The sequence below is a fragment of the Callithrix jacchus genome, chromosome 9 (genome assembly GCF_049354715.1).
Source record: "Callithrix jacchus isolate 240 chromosome 9, calJac240_pri, whole genome shotgun sequence".
NCBI classification, from domain to species: Eukaryota; Metazoa; Chordata; class Mammalia; order Primates; family Cebidae; genus Callithrix; species Callithrix jacchus.
The window spans coordinates 70,133,594-70,153,762 of NC_133510.1; the positions used below are offsets into that span (position 1 = coordinate 70,133,594).

The 20,169-nt window shown below is 39.6% G+C and overlaps 1 protein-coding gene and 1 pseudogene across 8 annotated transcripts in view; one reads left to right on the forward strand and one right to left on the reverse strand.

The window, feature by feature from the left end:
• SPATS2 (spermatogenesis associated serine rich 2) overlaps window positions 1–20,169 on the reverse strand; it is a 150,359-nt gene that overhangs the window by 75,951 nt on the left and 54,239 nt on the right. The window lies entirely within an intron of this gene.
• LOC108593129 (large ribosomal subunit protein eL33 pseudogene) lies at window positions 18,227–18,727 on the forward strand (annotated as a pseudogene).

A 20,169-nucleotide genomic window follows, 5' to 3' on the forward strand; every position in this document is an offset into this window, starting at 1 on the left:
TTGAATTTCCAATTTAAGAAATTACACAAAGAAAAGCCAACTAAATCCCAAGCAAGCAGAAGGTAAGAAATACTACAGATTAGACAACAATCAAAGAATGCACAGAAAAAAACACTAGAGAAAAGCAATAAAACCAAAAGCTCGTTCTTTTTACCTACAGATAGGTTGACTAGAATAAAAAAGACACAATTTACCAAAATCAGGAATAAAAGAAAGGACATTTTACAGACCCTACAAAAATTCAAGAGATTATGAAGAAATGCTATGAACAACTTTATGCCCACAAATTTGACAACTCTGATGAAATGAACAAATTCCTAGAAAAATATATATTACCAAGACTGACTTAAAAAGGGCGGTATCAAGAAATTGAATTAATAATCTAAAATCCTTCCCACAAAAAAAAGCATAAGGCCAGATACTGTCTTAACAAATACTTAAAGAAGAAATAAGAGAATTCTCAAAAGTAAAAAAAATAAATAAAAATTAAAAATTAAAAAAAGAGAATTCTCCACAAACTCTTTTAGGAAATATAAAAGGCCGGCCTTGGTGGCTCATGCCTGTAATTCCAGCACTTTGGGACACCGAGGTGTGTAGATCAAGAGGTCAAGAAGTCGAGACAATCCTGGCCAACATGGTAAAACCCTGTCTCTACTAAAAATACAAAAATTAGCCAAGCATGGTGGTGGACACCTGTAGTCCCAGCTACTTGGGAGGCTGAGGCAGGAGAATCACTTCAACCTGAGAGGTAGAGGTTGCACTGAGCCAAGATCGTGTCACTGCACTCCAGCCTGGCGATAGACCATGACTACATTTCAAAAAAAAAGAAAAGAAAAGAAAAAAGAAGAACAGGCCAGGCACAGTGGCTCACGTCTGTAATCCTAGCACTTTGGGAAGCCAAGGTGGGTAGATCACGTGAGGTAAGGAGTTCAAGACCACCCTGGCCAACATGGCAAGCCCCGTCTCTACTAAAAATACAAAAAATCAGTTGGGCATGGTGGTGGGCACCTGTAATCCTTCCTAGTTACTTGGGAGGCTGGGGGAGAAGAATTGCTTAAACCAGAGGGGTGGAGGTTGCAGTGAGCTGAGATCACTCCACTGCACTCCAGCCCGAGTGAGACTCTGTCTCAAAGAAAAGAAAAGAAAGAAAATAGAAGAATATTCCCTAATTAATTAATTCTATGAGGCCTGTGTAGTAGGCAGAATTCTAAAGATATCTCCCCAAGATTCCTGTCCTCTAATTAGTCAATCAAATATAATCTATGTACTGCTACAAAGGGATTTTGCAGATGTAATTAATGTCACAGACCTTAAAGAGATTAGTCTGGATTATCTGGTGGGCCCAATCTAATTGCATGAGCCCTTACAAGGGGATAAATTTCTCTGGCTGGAGCTAAGAAAGAAGCATCACAGAGATGTGGCAAAGGGGAAAGACAAAAATTTGAAGCAAGAGGAACCTGATCTGCTGTAACTGGCTTTGAAGGGGGCCAGGAGGCTAGGAAATATCGACAGTCTTTAGAAGCTGAGAACCCCAGGCCAACAGCCAGGAAGGAACCAAGAACCTCAGTCCTATAGCCACACGGACTGCATTCTGCCAACAGCCTGACTGACCCTGAAAATGAACTCTTCACTAGAGCTTACTGAAAGGAACAAAGCCTTGCCTTGGTTTCAACCTTATAGAGAACCATCTGAGCAACATTGTACCCAACATCTGACCTACAGAAACTGAGATGAGACATGCATGTTGCTTTAAGTCATTAAGTTTGTGGTAATTTGTTACAGCAGCAATAGAAAATTAAAACAACCTTTATTTCCCTCATACTGAAACCAGACAAAGATATCATTAGAAAACTACAGATCAGGCCAGGTGCAGTGGCTCACACCTGTAATCCCAGCACTTTGGGAGGCCAAGGTGGGTGAATCACCTGAGCTCAGGAGTTTAAGACCACATTGTGCAATGTGGTGAAACACTGTCTCTACTAAAAATACAAAAATTAGCTGGGTAGGGTGGCTCATGCCTGTAATCCCAGCTACTCAGGAGGCTGAGGCACAAGAATCACTGGAGCCTGGGAGGCAGAAGTTGCAGTGGGCTGAGATCATGTCACTGCACTCCAGCTTGGGCTACAGAGTGAGACTCTCTCTCAAAAAAACAAAAACTTTACTTGGTATATTCTCCGGAGTTATTGGTAAAAAAAGAAAAAAATAGAAATAATGAAAAAAGAAAAAAAAAACAAAACACTACAGATTAATATTCTTCATAAATATAAGAGAAAACCATTATTAACAAAATACTAGCAAGCCAGGCCAAGCATGGTGGCTCATCCCTGTCACTTGAGCTCAGGAGTTCAAGACCAGCCTGGCCAACACTGTGAAACTCCGTTTCTACAAAAAATATTTTTTAAAATTAGCCAGGCGTGCTGGCACCACCTGTAATCCGAGCTACTTGGGAGGCTGAGGGAGTAGGATCACTTGAACCTGGGAGGTTGAGGCTGCAGTGAGTAGAGATCGTGCCACTGCACTCTAGCCTGGGTGACAAAGTGAGATGCTGTCTCAAAAACAGAAAAAAAAATACATATATATATGCACCAAATTCAGCAACATAGAAAACAATTACAATACCATGACCAACTAGGACTTATCCCAGGAATGGAAGACTGGTTTAACATGCATATCAAATAAATGATAAAAGTCACATGATCATCCCAGTAGATACAGGAAAAGAATTTTCACACACCCATACCCATTCATCATTTTTTAAAAAGGGAAAATGTTCTCACCTTTATAAAGGCCATCTATGAAAAACCTACAACTAATGTCACACTTAATAGTGAAAGACTAAATATTTTCTTCCTTAGATCAGAAAAAAACAAGAATTCACACCCTCACCATTTGTTTTCTTTTTTTTTTTTTAATTTTTTATTGGATTTTAGGTTTTGGGGTACATGAGCAGAGCATGTAAGACAGTTGCGTAGGAACACACATGGCAGTGTGCTTTTCTTTCCTTCTCCCCTTCACCCACATTTGGCATTTCTCCCCAGGACCATTTGTTTTCAACAACATACTGAAAGATCTTTTCAATGAAATAAGGGAGAAAAAAAGAAAAGAAATTAAAGGCATCAAGTTGGAAAGAAAGAAGTAAAATGTCTTTATTCAAAGATAACATGACCCATATACAGAAAATCCTAAGAAATCCAAACATATATACACACACCAATAAACCCTGCTAGGACTAACAAATTAGTTCAGCAAGGTCTAATAATCAAACCAATATACAAAAAGTAATGGTATATGGCTGGGCGCGGTGGTTCACGCCTGTAATCCCAGCACTTTCGGAGGCCGAGGCAGGTGGATCACCAGAAGTCAGGAATTCGAGACCAGCCTGGCCAACATGGTGAAACCCCGTCTCTAATAAAAATACAAAAATTGGCTGGGGGTGGTGGCTAGCACCTGTAATCCCAGCTACTCAGGAGGCTGTGAGACAGGATAATCGTTTGAACCTGGGAGGTAGAGGTTGCAGTAAGCTGAGAATACACCATTGCACTCCAGCCTGGACAACTAGAGCAAAACTCCGTCTCCAGGAAAGAAAAAAAAAAAAAAGTAATGGTATATCTATATCCTAGCAATAAACAGTCCAAAAATAAAATTGACAAAAAATTTCATTCGCAATAGAATCACGAATTAAGGCTGGGTGTAATGGCTCACACCTATAATCCAAGCACTCTGGGAGGCTGAGGCAAGAGGATTGCTTTAGCCCAGAAGTTCAAGACCAGCCTGGGGAAAAAAGAGACACTCCATCTCTACCAAAAAAAAAAAAAATTTAAATTAGTTGGGCACAGTGACATGCATCTACAGTCCCAGTTACTCAGGAGGGAGGCTGAGGCAGGAGGATCACTTGAGCCCAGGAGTTTGAGGCTGCAGTGAGCTATGACTGTGCCTCTACACCACCCTGGGTAACAGAGCAAGACTCTCTCTCTTAAAAAAAAAACAACTTAAAATACTTAGGAATAAATATAACAGATGTGCAAGTCTCATACTCTGAAAATTAAAAAACATAGCTGAGAGAAATTAAAGATCTAAATAAACAGAAACACATTCCATATTCATGAATTGGTTCATACTCTCCCAATTTAATTTATAAATGTAATACAGTCCCTATTAAAATTTCAGCAAGCATTTCCGTACAAATTGACAACCTGATCATAAAATGTATATGAAAATTCAAAGAAACCAGAATTCTCAAAACAATTTTGAAAACTTTAGAAGACTTCTACTACCTGATCTCAAAATTTACTATAAAGCTACAGTCATGAAGACAGTGTGGTACTGTCATAAGAATAGGCACACTATCAATGGCACAAAACTGAGAATCCAAAAATAAACCTTCATATCTGTGAAAAACAGATTTTCAACAAAGGCACTAGAGCAATTCAAAAGGGCAAAGAGAGTCTTTTCAACAAATAGTATTGGGACTACTGGACTTCCAAATATATAAAAATGGACTCAGATCTTTACCTCACACTATATATAAAAATTAACTCAAAATGGATCACAGACTCAAATGGCTATAACTGCAACATAGAAAAAACATGAGGAAAATGCTCATTATTTTTTCTAGTGAGAGTTCTTCAAAAGCACAAAGCATACAATCCATAAAACAAAAAAAAAGCTACAATTCATCAAATTTAAGACTTTTCATACTTCAAAAAACAACATGCACTTTATGGTACTGGCAATAAGAACAGGCTTATAGATCAATGTAATAGAAGTGAGAGTAGAGACAAAAATCCTCACATTTATGGTCAATTTATTTTAAACAAAGGTGCCAAGAAAATTCAAAAGGGAAAAGAATATTTTCCTTTTATTTATATTTATTTATTTATTTATTTTTAAGGGAGGAAGGGAGGGAGGAAGGAAGGGATGAAGGAAGGAAGGGAGGAAGGGGGGAAAGGGGGAGGGAGGGAGGGAGGGAAGGGAAGGAAGGAAATCAAGCAATGAGAGAGACATTGCCGACCTGGATGTAAACTGGTTTACAAGTTGATTTCTTTTTTCTTTTTTTTGAGAGAAGGAAAGAAAAAAAAAATGAGTAAAGGAGAGGAAGAGAAAGAGGGAAGGTGAACGAAAATATTGCTTTATTCTGGAAAAAAATGGGTATTAATAATGGCCAATCAATATTTCATTTAAACCTATGAGTAGGTGTGATGTGGTATTGACAAGAATGTATATTTTGTGTATTTGAAGTGGAGAGCTCTATAAATTTTTATTAAGTTTACTTGTTCCGGATCTGAGTTCGAGTCCTTGATATCCTTATTAATTTTCTGTCTCATTGAATCTATGTCTCTATGTATCTGGGTGTTAGGATCGTTAACTCTTGTTGTTGCATTGATCCTTTTACCACTATATCTTTGTTGCTTTAAAATCTATTTTATCCGATACGAGAATTGCAACTCCTGCTTTTTATTTATTTATTTATTTTTGCTCTCCATTTGTTTGGTAAATCTTTCTCCATCCCTTTGTTTTGAGTCTTTGTGTATCCTTGCATGTGAAACAGGTCTGGACGTAACATGCCGTTGGGTTTTGGCTGTGTCTTTTGATTGGGGGATTTAGTCAATTTAAATTTAGGGTTACTGCCATTTGATGTTGACTGGCTGTTTTATCCATTTGTTGGTGTAAATTCTTCTTTATGTTGGTGCTCTTTACTTTTTGGTATATTTTTAGAAAGGATAATACTGGTTGTTTCTTTCTATGTGTAATGCTTCTTTCAGAAGCTCTTGTAAAGCAGGCCTGGTGGTAATACAATCTCTGAGTACTTGCTTGTTCATAAAAGATTTTATTTTTCCTTCAGTTGTGAAGCTTAGTTTGGCTAGAAATGAAATTCTGGGCTGAAGGTTCTGTTCTTTGAGGATGTTGAATATTGGCCCCCACTCTCTTCTGGCTTGTAGAGTTTCTAGTGAGAGATCTGCTGTAAGTCTGATAGGCTTGCCTTTGTGGGTAACCTGACCTTTCTCTCTGGCTGCCCTTAGTATTTTCTCCTTCGTTTCAACCCTGGTGAATCTAACGATTATATGCCTTGGGGTTGCTCTTCTTGAGGAATATCTTTGTGGTGTTCTCTGTATTACCTGGGGTTGAATATTGCCCTGCTTTGCTAGTTTAGGAAAAATTTCCTGAACAATATCCTGAAGGGTATTTTCCAGCTTGGATTCATTCTCTCCGTCGCATTCAGGTACACCTATCAAACGTAAATTTGGTCTTTTCACAAAGTCCCACATTTCTTGGAGACTTTGCTCATTTCTTTTTAACTTTTTTTCTCTAATCTTGTCTTCTTGTTTTATTTCATTAAGTTGGACTTTGACCTCTGATATCCTTTCTTTTGCTTGAACAATTCGCGTGTTTAAACCTGTGCATACTTCTCGGAGTTCCTGTATTTATTCTTCAGTTCCATTAATTCACTTATATCCCTCTCTAAGTTGTCTATTCTCATGGACTTTCTTTTTTTTTTTTCTAAGTTGTCTATTCTCAGTAGGATTTCATCAAACCTTTTTTCAAAGTTCTTAGTTTCTTTACGTTGGGCTACAACATGTTCTTTTAACTCACAGAAGTTTCTTATTATCCATTCCTTGAAGAGTGATTCTGTTATTGGGATGCGCTCGTTCTCCATCAAGCCTTGTTCCATTGTTAATGTGGAACTGTGATCATCTTTAGAGGGAGAGGCGTTCTGATTTTGAGTATTCTCAGCCTTTTTATGCTGGTTTCTTCCCATCAGTGTAAATTTATCCTCCTGTCGTCTTTGAAATTACCAACTTTCAGATTAGGTCTCTTGAGTGGACGTCCAAGTTGTTAGTTCCCAGGGCCAGAACAGCGGCGTTAAGACTGATGGTGCTTTTCTGCCCAGGATTCTCCTGTCTGGCTTCCGTCTTATGTCCGTAATAGGCGCCTCTGCCTTCCCGGGGCTCCAAACCTCAGTCAGAAGGGGAACCAGTCTTGTTTACTCTGCACCGAGAGCTGCAGCGCCGAGGTGCCATCACAGTCACTGCGCCGGCCTCAGGAGTTGTGCTGGGGACCCGTGTGGGTCCTCCAAACCTCAGTCGGAAGGGGAGCCAGCCCTGTTTACTCTGCTCCGAGAGCAGCCGCGCCGAGGTGCCGGCGAAACCGCTGCACCGGCCACAAGAGTCGCGCTGGCGACCCATGTGATTCCTCCACTGGGGTTCTTCTGCTCCTGAGCGACCAGAATTTGTCTGAAAGTGTGGCATCCTCTAGTTCTCTGCACTTCCACTGAGAGCTGCAATGCCGAGATGTTAGCGATCGGCCATCTTGGATCGTTCCTTATTTTTATTCTTAAAGACGGGGTTTCACCATGTTGGTCAGGCTGGTCTTGAACTCCCAACCTCAGGTGATCCACCCACCTTGGCCTCCAAAGTGCTTGGATTACAGGCATGAGCCACCACGCCCAGACTAGAATAATATTTTCAACAAATGGTACTGGGATAACTGAATATCCACATACAAAGGAATATACACTACCACATAAAAAATTAGCTCAGAATGCAAAAGCAATCAAAGTAGAGTCTCAAAGAGATACCTGCACACTTATGTTCACTGCAGCATTATTCACAATAGCCAAGAGGTGGAGCACCTAAATGTCTATCAACAGACGAATGGTTAAACAAAATAAATATATACAATGGAATATTATTCAGCCTTAAAGAGTGAGAAAATTCTGATACATGCTACAACATGGATGAACCTTAAGGACAGTATGCTAACAGAAATGAGCTAGTCACAAAAGGACAAATGTTATAACAATCCCACTTATATGAGACACCTAAATTAGTCAAATTCACAGAGACAGAAAGCAGAATGGTGGTTGTAGAGGCTGGAGGGAAAGGAGAGAGTGAGGAGTAACTTAATGAATACAGAGTTTTAGCTTTGCAAAATGAAGAGTTCTGGACATGAATGGTGATAATGGTGAATGTAATTTTGTTTTTTTAGGAGACACAGTCTCTATCTCCCGGGCTGGAGGGCAGTGGCACCATCATAGCTCATTGCCACCTCAAACTCCTGGGCTCAAGCAATCCTCCCACTCCAGCCTGACCAACACAGCAAGATTCCATCTCTGTAAAAACTAATTAATTAATTGAAAATAGGGGCTGGGTGCAGTGGTTCACATCTGTAATCCCAGCACTTTGGGAGGCTGAGGCAGGTGGACCACAAGGTCAGGAGTTCAAGACCAGCCTGGTCAACATGGTGAAACCCTGTCTCTATTAAAAATACAAAAGCTAGCCGGACATGGCATGAGTGCCTGTAATCCCAGCTACTCAGGAGGCTGACAATAAATAAATTCCTTCTCTAACCATCCTACGTACAGCAGCCCCTGCCGATCCTACTCCTTTACCCTGTGTTTTTCTACAGCAATTTTTTTCTATAACTGTTACTATCTAGCATTATATTCTGTATTTATTTATTGTCCATTTCCCTCAATAGGATATAAACTTGAGGACAAGAACTTGGACTCCATGAAGACAGAGCCATTGATTATCTCAATAATTCTTGTATCCTTAGGCCCAGAACTATACCTGGCACATAGCAGATAGCCGGCACACAGCAGACAGGCAGTAAATTACCTGGCTGACTGAATGAATGAATGAAGAGTAGTCCTGATCATGAGGGTTATATGACAAGGTAACAAATAATTCATTAAGCAACACATTTAAATGCGTGCATTTTGCTGTATATGTTTTATTTAAAATTTATTTTAAGAGACTTAACATTATTGCTCGTCAGCAAGATGCAAAATAAAAATTAAACACACACAGGAATGGCTAAAATATTTTTTTTAAATAGACAATACCAAGTTTGGTGAAGACGTGGACCAACTAGAATTCTCAAATATTGCTCATAGGAATGTAAAATGGAACAATCACTTGGGAAAACTGCCTGGAATTTGCTAATAAATTTAAATATATGCCCATTTTATGACCCAACAGCTTCACTCCTAGGCATATACCTAAAGAAATAAGTATATATGGCTACAAATAAGAACATTAACAGCAGCTTTATTCATAATAGCCTAATCTGGAAACAAGAGGATGAATAGACTAACTGTGGTATGCTGATATAACTGAAAAGAAACACTGCTACATACAACATAGATGTATCTCATAGGCATTGTTAAGCAAAGAAGTCAGACCCAAAGAGTACATACTATATGATTCTGTTTATATCAAGTACAAGAACAGGCAAAAATAATATCCAGTGATAGAAGTTAGAATATTGGTTACCTGTGGAGGGACAGTGTTGCTCTGAGAAAAGACATTAGGGACCTGTCTTGATAGGAAAATGTTCTATATCTTGATCTGGGTGGTAATTACGTGAGTGCAACATATGTAAAAATTCATTGAAGTATACCCTTAAGATATACTTCAATGTACATTTTACTATTAAAAAAAAAAACTCAAAAACTTCTTAAATTTATGTAAAAACTAGGGAAAAGAACTTAAAAGCATATTCTTGACTAGTCATTTGTACAGAAGAAACTATTTCATCGCCGGGCACGGCGACTCACACCTGTTATCCTAGCACTTTGGGAGGCTGAGGTGGGCGGATCACTTGAGTTCAGGGGTTCCAGATCAGCTTGGCCAACATGGCAAAACCCTGTCCCTACTAAAAATACAAAAATTAGCCAGGAGTGCTGACATGTGCATGTAGTCCCAGCTACTCAGGAAGAGGCTGAGGCAGGAAGATTGCTTGAGCCCAGGAGACAGAAACTTCAGTGAGCCGAGATCACACCACGGCACTCTGGCCCAGGCAACAGAGCCAGACCTTATCTTAAAAAAAACAAAAAAGTTTCAGGAAAGAGAAGATGGCACAGTAGGAGCAACTCAGGATTGCAGCTCTCAGTGAAGGCACAGAGGGTAAGTCCAAGCCGCATTTCCAGACAGATCTTTGTTGCCCACAGAACTAGGAAATTCCCAGGTGTAGGAGAGACACAGGACGCCAGCACAGCCCTTTTGGCTGGCGCGGCCATTTCGGCCCGCGCTGCAGCACAGCGGCACTCCGCACAAAACGCACTGGTCTGGGTGCCCTGTTAAACCGGCAATCTGAGATTTGGGAGGGCAGATTAGCATATCCATCTGATTAAACGGGACTTGGACAGTGAGCCAGACCAGGAGATTCCCGAGAAGCAACATTCGAGCCGGCTCAGTGGGTCGCTGCACAGGAAATACATGGGAAATCACACAGATCCCAGTGCCCTATCAGCAGGCGACTGAAACACCAGGGAGAGAGTCAATCGTTCAACTTAAAAAAAAAAGAAAAAGGGCTCTGAGGCAGGGAGCCAGGTGATCAGGCTCGGCGGGTCCCACCCCCACAGGGACAAACAAAATGGCAATTTGAAATGCTTGGGGTTGAGAGTTTCACTGCGGGCACAGTTAAATCCAGGACGGTGCAGCTCGGTGGGGGAGGGGCGTCCGCCATTACCGAGACATTCCACCCCTACTGAGGTACACTCCCATTGCCTGCTGTTGCCGAGGCAACCTGCCATAACAGAGAGACTCTGCCAACAGGGCAGAGCCCACGACAGCAGGGCAGAGCCCGCGGCAGCAGGGCAGAGCCTCGGCAGGCAAATAGTGACTAGACTGCCTCCTAGCTGGGCAGGACAGTGCAACGGATACTCATAAAGAAAGCCCTAACTCCCCGAGACAGAGCATCTGAGGAAAAAAAGGGGTTTTATAAGTTCTGGCACTCTGGCCAGACTTAAACACACCTGCCTAAACAGCCCTGAATGAACAACGGAGCTCACAGCTCAGCACTTGAGCTCATATAAAGTACAGACTGTCTCCTCAAGCAGCTCCCTGACCCCTGTATATCCAAAGAGTCACCTCAAAAAGGACTGATCAGACTGACATTTGGTGGGCATCATTCTGGGACAAAGATAGCAGAAGAGGAAAATATATAGCAGTAAGTGCCCACATGAGAAGAGTGGAGAGATCCAAAATTGACACCCTATCATCAAAATTGAAAGCGCTAGAGGAGCAAAATCAAAACAACTCAAAACCTAGCAGAAGACAAGAAATAACTAAGATCAAAGCAGAAAAACCCTTCAAAAAATCAATAAATCCAAGAGCTGGTTTTTTGAAAAGATCAACAAAATAGACAGACCACTAGCCAGACTGACAAAAAAAAAAAAGAGAGAACAACTAAATAGATGCAATAAAAAATGATAAAGGGGAAATCACCACAGATTCCACAGAAATTCAAACCATCATCAGAGAATATTACAAACAACTCTATGCACATAAACTAGTAAATCTGGAAGAAATGGATACATTCCTGGACACCTGTGTCCTCCCAAGCCTAAACCAGGAGGAAGCCAAAACTATGAATAGACCAATAACAAGGTCTGAAGTCGAGGCAGCAATTAAGAGCCTACCACACAAAAAAAGCCCAGGTCCAGACGGATTCACAGCCGAATTCTACCAGACACACAAAGAGGAGCTGGTACCATTCCTTCTGAAACTATTCCAAATAATCCAAAAAGAGGGAATCCTTCCCAAATCATTTTATGAGACCAACATCATCCTGATACCAAAACCTGGCAGAGACCCAACAAGAAAAGAAAACTTCAGGCCAATATCCATGATGAACATAGATGCAAAAATCTTCAATAAAATACTGGCAAACCAATTGCAATAGCACATCAAAAAACTTATCCATCATGATCAAGTAGGATTCATCCCGGGGATGCAAGGCTGGTTCAACATACACAAGTCTATAACATAATTCACCACATAAACAAAACCAAAAACAAAAACCACATGATTATCTCAATTGACGCAGAGAAGGCATTTGACAAAATTCAACAGCCCTTTATGCTAAAAACCCTGAATAAACTCGGTATTGATGGAATGTATCTCAAAGTAATAAAAGCTATTTACAACAAACCAACAGCCAATATCATACTGAATGGGCAAAAACTGGAAGCATTCCTTTGAAATCCGGCACTAGACAAGGATGCCCTCTCTCACCACTCCTATTCAATATAGTACTGGAAATTCTAGCCAGAGCAATTAGGCAAGAAAAAGAAATAAAGGGTATTCAAATAGGAAAGGTGGAAGCCAAATTGTCTCTATTTGCAGACAACATGATAGTATACCTAGAAGACCCCATCGCCTCAGCTCAAAAACTCCTGAAACTGATAAGCAACTTCAGCAAAGTCTCAGGATATAAAATCAATGTGCAAAAATCACAAGCATTCCTATACACCAATAACAGACTTGAGCCAAATCAAGAACGAACTGCCATTCACAATTGCTACAAAAAGAATAAAATACCTAGGAATACAACTTACAAGGAACATAAGGGACCTCTTCAAGGAGAACTACAAACCAGTGCTCAACGAAATAAGAGAGGACACAAACAGATGGAGAAATATTCCATGTTCATGGTTAGGAAGAATCAATATCATGAAAATGGCTATACTGCCCAAAGTAATTTACAGAATCAACGCTATCCCCATCAAGCTAACATTGACTTTCTTCACAGAACTGGAAAAAACCACCATGAACTTCATATGGAACCAAAAGAGAGCCCGCATAGCTAAGTCAATTCTAAGCAAAAAGAACACAGCGGGAGGCATCACACTACCGAACTTCAAACTATACTACAAGGCTACAGTAATCAAAACAGCGTGGTACTGGTACCAAAACAGAGATATAGACCAATGGAACAGAACAGAGGCATCGGAGGCAACACAACATATCTACAACCGTACAATCTTTGATAAACCTGACAAAAACAAGCAATGGGGAAAGGATTCCCTGTTTAATAAATGGTGTTGGGAAAACTGGCTAGCCATGTGGAGAAAGCAGAAACTGGACCCCTTCCTGACACCTTACACTAAAATTAACTCCAGATGGATTAAAGACTTAAACATAAGACCTCACACCATAAAAACCCTAGAAGAAAATCTAGGCAAAACCATTCAGGACATAGGAGTAGGCAAGGACTTCATGACCAAAACACCAAAAGCATTGGCAACAAAAGCCAAAATAGACAAATGAGACCTAATCAAACTCCACAGTTTCTGCACGGCAAAAGAAACAGTCACTAGAGTGAATCGGCAACCAACAGAATGGGAAAAAATTTTTGCAGTTTACCCATCTGACAAAAGGCTGATATCCAGAATTTACAAAGAACTCAAACAGATTTACAGGAAAAAAACAAACAAGCCCATTCAAAAATGGGCAAAGGATATGAACAGACACTTTACAAAAGAAGACATACATGAGGCCAACAAACATATGAAAAAATGCTCATTATCACTGGTCATCAGAGAGATGCAAATCAAAACCACATTGAGATACCATCTCACGCCAGTTAGAATGGCGATCATTAAAAAATCTGGAGACCACAGATGCTGGAGAGAATGTGGAGAAATAGGAACACTTTTACACTGCTGGTGGGAGTGTCAATTAGTTCAACCATTGTGGAAGACAGTGTGGCAATTCCTCAAGGACCTAGAAATGGAAATTCCATTTGACCCAGCAATCCCATTACTGGGTATATATCCAAAGGACTATAAATCGTTCTACTATAAGGACGCATGCACATGAATGTTCATTGCAGCACTGTTTACTATAGCAAAGACCTGGAACCAACCCAAATGCCCATCGATGATAGACTGGACTGGGAAAATGTGGCATATACACCATGGAGTATTATGCAGCAATCAAAAATTATGAGTTCGTGTCCTTTGTAGGGACATGGATGAATCTGGAGAACATCATTCTCAGCAAACTGACACGAGAACAGGGAAATGAAATACCGCATATTCTCACTCATAGGCGGGTGAGGAAAAATGAGAACACATGGACACAGGGAAGGGAGTACTACACACTGGGGTCTATTGTGGGGAACAGGGGAGGGACAGCGGAGCGGGGGAGCTGGGGAGGGACAGCCTGGGGAGAAATGCCAAATGTGGGTGAAGGGGAGGAAGGCAGCAAAACACACTGCCATGTGTGTACCTATGCAACTATCTTGCATATTCTGCACACGTACCCCAAAACCTAAAATGCAATTAAAAAAATAAAGTATTAAGAAAAGAAAGAGGCCGGGTGCGGTGGCTCACGCCTGTAGTCCCAGCACTTTGGGAGGCCGAGGTGGGTGGATCACGAGGTCAAGAGATCGAGACCATCCTGGTCAACATGGTGAAACCCCGTCTCTACTAAAAATACGAAAAAGATTGGCTGGGCATGGTGGCACGTGCCTGTAATCCCAGCTACTCGGGAGGCTGAGGCGGGAGAATTGCCTGAACCCAGGAGGTGGAGGTTGCCATGAGCCGAGATCGCGCCATTGCACTCCAGCCTGGGTAACAAGAGCGAAACTCCGTCTCAAAAAACAAAAAAAAAAAAGAAAAGAAAGAAAGAAACCATTCAGTTAATCATTTTTCCAAATGGGAATAAATGTATATAACACTATATTGTATCAATTAAATTAAATATCATATTGTATTAAAACCTGAAATGTGGGGAGACTAGTAAATAATAATAAAAAATAAATAATAATGGCTGAATATATTAAAGGAAATAAAAATTATTAAATCTTGGGTTTTTATATGATGAAGCAAGATTCAAAACTGTCAGTCTGGGATTAGTACCTCACTGAGCTAGAGCTTAAAGCTAAGAAAATCAATGAACCAGATTCCATATTCAAGTTGGCCTTGCTCTAAAGAAGTATATGGTCACAGACCACATCCCTAGTACTATGACCCCTGAACCAGAAGGTACAGATCAATGACTCTCAACGTAGAGAAATGAGAGAATAGACATGTGTAGTTCTCAACTTATTACTCTTTATTGTTCATCTTTATACTTATTTTTCATTTCCAAATCACAAAAGAAGGCCTAATGTTTTTATATTTATGGAATGGGAACACATATTAAAGGGAGATGAGAAAGAGAGACAAAAAGCAGAACAGAGGTTACCAAGGGCTCGGCGGAAGGAGTTATTGTTCAATGGGTACAAAGTTTTTGTTAGGGTCATGAAAAGTTTTGGGTTAGACTGGTGATGGTTACACAACACTGTGAATGTATTTAATACAAGTCATTTGGCATCAACATACAAATGGTTAAAATGATAAATATTATATTGTGCATATTTGTGAATTTCAGTAATAGATCCCAAAACAATCCTGAAAAAAAAAAAGTTGGCTCACACTTCTTGATTTTAATACATATTACAATGCTATAGTGATCAAAATAGTGTAGTACTGGCATAAAGACATATATCTAGACCAATAGAATAGAGAGCCCAGAAATAAACCCTCACATATATGGTCAAAAGATCTTCAACAAAGGAGCCAAGACCATTAGATGAGAAAAGGACAGTCACTTCAACAAATGACATGGGGAAAACTGGACATCCACGTGCAAAAGAATGAAGCTGGACCCTTACCTTACACCATATACAAAAACTAACTCAAAAAGAAATAAAGAACCCAATGTAAGACCTAAAACTAAAAAAACTCCTAGAAGCAAAGAGGGGAAAAGCTTCATGAGGCAGGATTTGGCAATTTCTTGGATATGACAGCAAAAGTACAATACATATTGCAAAAAAGCAATAATGGACAAATGGGATTACATTACACTTAAAACTTCTATGCAATCAACTGAGTAAAAAGGCAATCAATAAAATGGCAGAAAATATTTGCAAGTCATATATCTTATAAAGGGTTACTATCCAGAATACATGAAGAACTCCTGCAACTCCACAACAACAAAAACAAATAACCCAGCTTTGCAATAGGCAAAGGAGTTAAACAGGCATTTCTCCAGAGAAGATAAACAAATGGTCACCAAACATGTGAAAAGATGCTGAATAACACTCATCATTAGAGAAATGCAAATCAAAACCACAATGGAGCTCATGTGCTCTTAAAAAAAAAAACAAGGCCAGGCGAAGTGGCTCATGCCTGTAATCCCAGCACTTTGGGAGGTGGAGGCAGGTGGATCACGAATTCGGAAGATTGAGACCATCCTGGCCAACATGGTGAAACCCCGTCTCTACTAAAATACAAACACTAGCCAGGCGTAGTCGCATGTGCCTGTTGTCCCAGCTACTTGGGAGGCTGAGGCAGGAGAATCGCTTGAACCCGGGAGGCGAAGACTGCAGTGAGCCAAGATTGCGCCACTGCACTCCAAGCTGGTGATAGAGCAAGACTCGATCTCAAAAACAAAACAAAACAAGGGCCACGTGAAATGGCTTGCACCTGTAATCCCAGCACTTTGGAAGGCCAAGGCCAGCAGATCACTTAAGGTTAGGAGTTTGAGACCAGCTTCGCCAGCGTGGTGAAACCCTGTCTCTACAAAAAATACAAAAATTAGCACTTGGGGTCAGGAGTTTGAGACCAGCCTGGCCAACATGGTGAAACGCTGTCTCTACTAAAAATACAAAAATTAGCCAGGTGTGGTGGCACAAGCCTGTAGTCCCAGCTACTAGGGAGCCTCAGGCAAGAGAATCGCTTGAACCTGGGAAGTAGAGGTTGCAGTGAGTTGAGATCGAGCCACTGCACTCCAGCCTGTATGACAGAGAGACTCCGTCTTAAAGAAAACAAAACAAAACAAAACAAGACAATGAGTCATCATCTTGTACCTACTAGGATGGCTGCTACCCAAAATAAAACAAAGCAAAAACAAAAACAGAAAAGAAAATAAGTATTAGTAAAGATGTAGAAAAATTGGAACCCTTGGGCACTGTTGACAAGAATGTAAAATGGTATGGCCACTATGGAAAACAGTATAAAGGTTCTAAAAAAATTAAAATCAGAACTACTACATGATCCAGGACTCCCAACTCTGGATACATATTCTAAAAATCTCAAAGCAAAATATCAAAGAGATATTTGCAAACTCATGTTCACAGTAGCATTATTCACAAAAGAGGTGAAAGCAACCAGTGTCTATCAACGGATGAATAAACAAAATGTGGTGTATACATACAAGAAGATATTATTGGGCCTTTAAAAAAGGAAATCCTGTCACATGCTGTAACACGGATGAACCTTGAAAGCACTACACTAAGTGAAATAAGCCAGTTGCAAAAGGACAAAAACTCTATGATTCCACTTATATGAGGTACTTAAAATAGTCAAACTTATAGAAACAGAAAGTAGAATGGTGGGCTAGGGGCTGGGGGTTGTTGTTTAATGGGTATGGAATTTCAGTTTTGCAAAGGTTAAAAAAAAAAAACTTTGGGAAATCTGTTACACAACAATGTGAATATACTTAACACTCCTGAACTGTATATTTTTAAATGGTTATGGTGGCAATTTTTATATTATGTGGGTTTTTTTTTTAACCACAATTAGAAAATTATTATTAAAATTTTCAGGAATATGGTGATTTGGGGGAAAAAAAGGTAAAAGGAATAAGAAATGTTAAACATAGATAGGTTGGTGTAAATCCATCACCACTAGTGGAAAATCAAACCAAAGCACACACTCTGCTGAGGTTGAGTACATCATTTTAACAGCTGCAATAGAGCAGAGTGATAAGGGAGGGGGTCTGGATGGAGCCAGACTGCTTAAGTTTCCAACTCAGCTCCACCACTTCCAGACTGAATGACTTCAAGCAAGATATTTTATCTTCTCTGTGTTTCAGTTTCTTCATCTGTAAAATACAAATAATGCTAGCATCTTCCTTACAGGGTTGTTAGATGGTTTAAATGAGTTCATACAGATGTAGCACTTAGAACAATGTCTGACACTTACTGACAACCACTCAATAATCATTGCCTGCTATTAAATGCAATAAAGGATTTGTTCCATAAAATTAAAAGGTTCCTTACAAACAAACGGGAACTTCACCAAGACTATAGGTTACTAGGAATAAGTCTTAATTACAGGTATTTTTATGGCTTTAGAATGAAAAATATATGAAATTTAGGTGATGTGTAATTGAGAAATCAGAATCATTTGAAGTACTCTAAAGATACAGAGAATATAATTTTCAAGCCTTGAGTTATTAAGAACTTTTCAGACTGGCATGCATGATGAAGACCTGACACACAGTTATAAAGGAATAACTGGGTTGTACACAAAGGTACTTAGAGTTGTTCTAAATACAGTGTTATACAATCTGCCTACCAATAAAGCCAGGAAAAAGGGAAGGATGAATGAAAAGGGTAGAAAATGTAAGAAAACGAAATCCTCATCTTCCATAATAGAAATGTCGGCTGAAATTTGGAGGCAAATAACTGGAGTAGGTTTGTTCCTATACCTTGGCAAGTCACCGGCTTGCTGGGAACAGGACTTCTAAAAGGAACTATGTCTAGAAGGCTGTGGTCCAAGGCTATTTTTGCTGGCTGTAAGCAGGGTCTTCAGAACCTAAGGGAGCACACAGCTCTTCTTAAAATTGAAGGTGTTTATGCCCAAGATGAAACGGAATTCTATTTGGGCAAGAGATGTGCATATGTATACAAAGCAAAGAACAACACAGTGACTCCTGGCAGCAAACCAAACAAAACCAGAGTAATCTGGGGAAAGGCCTATGGAAACAGTGGCACGGTTCATGCTAAATTCCAAAGCAACCTTCCTGCTAAGGCTATTGGACACAAAATCTGAGTGAGGCTTACCCCTCAAGGATTTAAACGAATGAAAACTCAATAAATAAATGTGGATTCGTGCACTTATAAAAAAAAAGAAAGAAAGAAATGTCTAAAACTGAAAAGATTAAGAAATCAGTATAACCATGTTATTCAGAAATTTGGATGTTAATACAAGAAGAAATGCTTATGATTACCCATGGAAACTTGAAAAGGAAGTTGAGGCAGGGAGGAAAGCAGAGAACTGCTTTTTGTTGTTGTTATAAGCCTTATAATACTGTTTAACTTTTAAACCACGTAAGTGTATTTTTAGATTAGAAAAAAACCCTAGTTTATGCAAATTAAAATCACTAAGATACCATTTTTACCCACAGTAAGTGTGATTTTTTTTTTCTTTTTGAGACAGAGTCTCACTCTGTCACCCAGGCTGGAGTGCAATGGTGTGATCTCAGTTTACTGCAACCTCCACCGCCCAGGTTCAAGCAATTCTCCTGCCTCAGTCTTCCCAGTAGCTGGGACTACAGATTACAAGCGCATAACACCACACCTGGCTAATCTTTGTTTTTTTTTTGTTTTTTTTTTTTTGTTTTTACTGGGTCAGAGTGGTGCCTGATTCATGAGTCATTTCTTTGCTTGAATAAATGTTAAATTTAATTTGTCTAGGGATTTTTTTTTAAGAGAAAGAAAAAGAGGGAAAAAGAAATATTACTTCATTCCTAAAATGGGTAACAATAACAGTTGATCAATATTTTGTGTGTTTAAAGTGGATAATGTATATTTTGTGTGTTTAAAATGGAGAGCTCTATTGAGTTTATTTGTTCTGGATCTGAGTTCAAGTCCTGGATATCGTTATCAATTTTCTGTCTCGTTGAATCTAAATCTCATTATGGGTCTTATGTATCTGGGTGTTAAGATCTCTTATTATTACATTAATCCTTTTAGCCTTGTATCCTTGTAGCTTTGAAATCTATTTTATTAATTGTGAGAATTGCAACTCCTGCTTTTTATTTATTTATTTTTGCTCTCCGTTTAATTGGGTTTTTTTCCAACCCTTTATTTTGAGTCTTTGTATATCTTTAGATATACCATTAGATTTTGTCTGTATCTTTTGATTGGGGGATTTAGTCGATTTAAATTTAGGGTTACTGCCATTTGATATTAACTGGCTATTTTATCCTTTCGTTGATGTAAATTCTTCTTTATGTTGGTGCTCTTCACTTTTTGGTGTATTTTTAGAAAGGCTCATACTGGTTGTTCCTTTCTATGTATAATGCTTCTTTTAGAAGTTCTTGTAAAGCAGGCCTGGTGGTAATAAAACCTCTGAGTACTTGCTTGTTCCTAAAAGATTTTATTTTTCCTTCAGTTGTGAAGCTTAGTTTGACTGGATATGAAATTCTGGGCTGAAAGTTCTGTTCTTTAAGGATGTTGAATATTGGCCCCCACTCTCTTCTAGCTTGTAGGGTTTCCGCTGAGAGATCTGCTGTAAGCCTAATAGGCTTCCCTTTATGGGTAACCTGATCTTTCCCTCTGGCTGCCCTTAATATTTTCTCCTTCACTTCAATCCTGGTGAATCTA